Genomic DNA, 4,861 nt, shown 5'->3' with positions numbered 1-4,861 from the left:
GACTGGACTCTCACTATTATGTTTAATCCACTATGGACTGAACTCTCACTATTATGTTAGATCCACTATGGACTGGACTCTCACTATTATGTTAGATCCACTATGGACTGGACTCTCACTATTATGTTAGATCCACTATGGACTGGACTCTCACTATTATGTTTAATCCACTATGGACTGGACTCTCACTATTATGTTAGATCCACTATGGACTGGACTCTCACACTATTATGTTAGATCCACTATGGACTGGACTCTCACTATTATGTTAGATCCACTATGGACTGGACTCTCACTATTATGTTTAATCCACTATGGACTGGACTCTCACTATTATGTTAGATCCACTATGGAATGGACTCTCACTATTATGTTAGATCCACTATGGACTGGACTCTCACTATTATGCTAGATCCACTATGGACTGGACTCTCACTATTATGTTGGATCCACTATGGACTGGACTCTCACTATTATGTTGGATCCACTATGGACTGGACTCTCACTATTATGTTAGATCCACTATGGACTGGACTCACACTATTATGTTAGATCCACTATGGACTGGACTCTCACTATTATGTTAGATCCACTATGGACTGGACTCTCACTATTATGTTAGATCCACTATGGACTGGACTCTCACTATTATGCTAGATCCACTATGGACTGGACTCTCACTATTATGTTAGATCCACTATGGACTGGACTCTCACACTATTATGTTAGATCCACTATGGACTGGACTCTCACAATATTATGTTAGATCCACTATGGACTGGACTCTCACACTATTATGTTAGATCCACTATGGAATGGACTCTCACTATTATGTTAGATCCACTACGGACTGGACTCTCACTATTATGTTAGATCCACTATGGACTGGACTCTCACTATTATGTTAGATCCACTATGGACTGGACTCTCACTCCCCACATCTGCGGTCCTCTCCAAGGTTTCTCATTGTCATCCCATTGGGTTGAGTTTTTTCTTGCCCTGATGTGGGATCTGAGCCGTTAATCAGACACTCGTGATTAAGGTCTTTACAAATAAACTTTGATTGATTGATTGATGATTGATTTTTCCGGGACGTCTGGTTGAAATCCAAATTGTTTCACTTCTGGGCAATTTGACTTCTTTCTGCATGTATGTGTTGGTTCTGAAGTCAGTGTCATAATATCGAGAAGTGATGAGCAAGCGCAGGAGAAAGTGTTTCCGCAAATAAGGAACCACCAAATAATGGTCACTAGAGGAAAATTGAACGTGCGGTTTGAGCAAGCACTAATAATATATGTCCTCCACTGGTACACAGCAAGCTACATCCAGCCCAAACTTCCCCTCCTCAGATGTTTGGCAACCCAATCGACCACTTCGCCAAACATTTCTCCGATTGCAACAATGACGTCATTTCATTGGCGCCCCCCGAAGAGGTAACTCCGCCCACTTCTGATGACGTCATTGAGCAAGAATGTTTTTTTCCATCATCTGCTTCTTTCTGTCAGCCAATTCCAAATGACTTTTATTCTAAGATAAAACATTATCAGGACATATTTGTTAAATGTAACTCTAGTCAGTCACTTTCTGATTTTCAAACTCCACCTCCAGTGACTTTGGTTCCGCCCCCAGTGACTATTGCTCCGCCCACTGCACATATTTTTTCCCCCTGTGCTCCCACCCAATCTCAAGTGAGGGGTGATAATAGTCAATTTGGACAATTTAAAGAGGAGGAGTATACCTGCCTCCTTACCTCCCCCCACCCACCCATGAAGACGGTTCCAAACCGCAAGGAGCGCGTCTGGTATCCGCGTCTTGAGGGGGGGGCTAGTACTGGGAACGGTGCGAGAGGGGTGGCACAAATGCGCTCAGCTAAGCCGCAACCTCCTGCACGGCCACCGCCACCAGTCTTTCGGCGTGCTAAGCCGCAACCTCCTGCACGGCCACCGCCACCAGTCTTTCGGCGTGATAAGCCGCAACCTCCTGCACGGCCATTGCCACCAGTCTTTCAGCGTGATAAGCCGCAACCTCCTGCACGGCCATTGCCACCAGTCTTTCGGCGTGCTAAGCCGCAACCTCCTGCACGGCCACCGCCACCAGTCCTTCGGCCTGCTAAGCCACAACCGCCAGCTAGGCCACCTCCAGCTGCACCTCGGCTAGCATCTGCACCTGTTCCTGCACCTCGGCTGACACGCCAAGCTTCGTCTCCTGTACCTCCACCACGCCAAGCTCCACCATGCCAAGTTCCTCGGCTGGTTCCCACACCAGCGCCGGCTCCTCGGCTGGTTCCCACACCAGCGCCGGCTCCTCGGCTGGTTTCCACACCAGCGCCGGCTCCTCGGCTGGTTCCCACACCAGCGCCGGCTCCAAGGCTGGTTCCCACACCAGCGCCGGCTCCAAGGCTGGTTCCCACACCAGCGCCGGCTCCTCGGCTGGTTCCCACACCAGCGCCGGCTCCTCGGCTGGTTCCCACACCAGCGCCGGCTCCAAGGCTGGTTCCCACACCAGCTCCGGCTCCAAGGCTGGTTCCCACACCAGCGCCGGCTCCAAGGCTGGTTCCCACACCAGCGCCGGCTCCAAGGTTGGTTCCCACACCAGCGCCAGCTCCTCGGCTGGTTCCCACACCAGCGCCGGCTCCTCGGCTGGTTCCCACACCAGCGTCGGCTCCAAGGCTGGTTCCCACACCAGCGCCGGCTCCAAGGCTGGTTCCCACACCAGCGCCGGCTCCAAGGCTGGTTCCCACACCAGCGCCGGCCCCAAGACTAGCACCAGAACCTGCACCAGCTGCCGCGACGACTCCTCCTGCTTCCACGGCGACGACTCCTCCTGCTTCCACGGCGACGACTCCTCCTGCTTCCACGGCGATGATTCCTCCTGCTTCCACGGCGACGACTCCTCCTGCCTCCACGGCGACGACGACTCCTCCTGCTTCCACGGCGACGACTCCTCCTGCTTCCACGGCGACGACTCCTCCTGCCTCCACGGCGACGACGACTCCTCCTGCTTCCACGGCGACGTCTGCTCTCTCCTCGTCTCCGGTGGGCTTTTCCAGGACGCCGCCACCTTCCTCGCCCTCATCGTCGTCTCAGCGACCTCGAGTGGTCTGGCTGCGCAAGCGACGCTCTCGGAGGTTTGTGTATGGACGCCAGTGGCGCAAACAGCAGCAACACCCGAGACATACTCCTCCTGCTTCCACGGCGACGACTCCTCCTGCCTCCACGGCGACGACGACTCCTCCTGCTTCCACGGCGACGTCTGCTCTCTCCTCGTCTCCGGTGGGCTTTTCCAGGACGCCGCCACCTTCCTCGCCCTCATCGTCGTCTCAGCGACCTCGAGTGGTCTGGCTGCGCAAGCGGCGCTCTCGGAGGTTTGTGTATGGACGCCAGTGGCGCAAACAGCAGCAACACCCGAGACATAGACTTAGAACTCTACGGCTGCTGAACTTCTGGCGCCACTCACGCCCACCTTCTCGGCAGCCACGAATGTGGCCTTTCCGTGGTCGCCCGCCTCGCCTGCGGCAGCGGCGTTCCACTCGCCGCCGCCACCTGACTCTTCCCCGGTGGATTCGGGGACACGTGGCCTGGCGACCCACTACCAAATCCTCCCTCCGCCCTCCCTTGACTCTCGAACTATTTCTTGTTTTTTGGGTTCTACTTTTCACAAGTAAGATTTAACATTAACGTACTATTGGTTGTATTTTGTGAAAATAATATTAGCACAGAGTTGAGAAGGAGCAAAGATCTTCAATTATTGTAAGTGAAAATCACAAAGAAATCTTCTGGGGGAGGATGACGCCCCTACAGGGGTTTACTTTACAAACTTTCAGCCCCACCTAAAACAAAATTCACCAGCCGCCCCTGATTATGATGCATTCTTATTTTAGGCAAAGTATAAGACAATACTTTCTTAACAGTATAATTGTAACCAGGAATAATTCTTCAAGTAACAATATTCAAATACTAACATTGTTGGGTAAAACAGCATTTGGTTTTATTCTGAATCCAGTGAAACAGATTGGTGGTTTTAGCTGATATAAAGACTTTCAGATGGTTATATATGTTTATGTTTAAGTATTTGGCAGACGCTTTTATCCAAAGCGACATACATAAAAAATACATATAAAACAATCACTGTAAATATGATCATGTAAGGGAAGAATGTAATAGAAAATATCAATACAAAGTGTCAAGACAGAATAAACTCTCTGCTGCTGCAGCAACAGAGACCCTAACCCTAACCCTAACCCTAGGGTTAGGGTAATGTTAGGGTTAGGGTTAAGGTTAGGGTTAGGTTTAGCATTAAGGTTAGGGTTAGGGTTATGGTTAGGTTAGAGGGTTAGGGTTAGTGTTAGGGTTAGGGGACCCTAACAGAGACCCTAACCCTAACCCTAACCCTAGGATTAGGGTTAGGGTAATGTTAGGGTTAGGGTTAAGGTTAGGGTTAGGTTTAGCATTAAGGTTAGGGTTAGGGTTAGGGTTAAGGTTATGGTTAGGGTTAGGTTTAGCATCAAGGTTAGGGTTAGGGTTAGGGTTAGGGTTAGGGTTAGGGTTAAGGTTAGGGTTAGGTTTAGCATTAAGGTTAGGGTTAGGGTTAGGTTAGAGGGTTAGGGTTAGGGTTAGGGTTAGGGGACCCTAACAGAGACCCTAACCCTAACCCTAACCCTAGGATTAGGGTTAGGGTAATGTTAGGGTTAATGTTAAGGTTAGGGTTAGGTTTAGCATTAAGGTTAGGGTTAGGGTTAGGGTTATGGTTAGGGTTAGGTTTAGCATTAAGGTTAGCGTTAGGGTTAGGGTTAGGGTTAGGGTTAAGGTTAGGGTTAGGTTTAGCATTAAGGTTAGCGTTAGGGTTAGGGTTAGGGTTAGGG

The sequence above is a fragment of the Nerophis lumbriciformis genome, linkage group LG01, assembly GCF_033978685.3.
Source record: "Nerophis lumbriciformis linkage group LG01, RoL_Nlum_v2.1, whole genome shotgun sequence".
Classification (NCBI taxonomy): Eukaryota; Metazoa; Chordata; class Actinopteri; order Syngnathiformes; family Syngnathidae; genus Nerophis; species Nerophis lumbriciformis.
The sequence above is the reverse complement of the archived record's forward strand: the minus strand, read 5'-3'. Positions refer to the sequence as shown.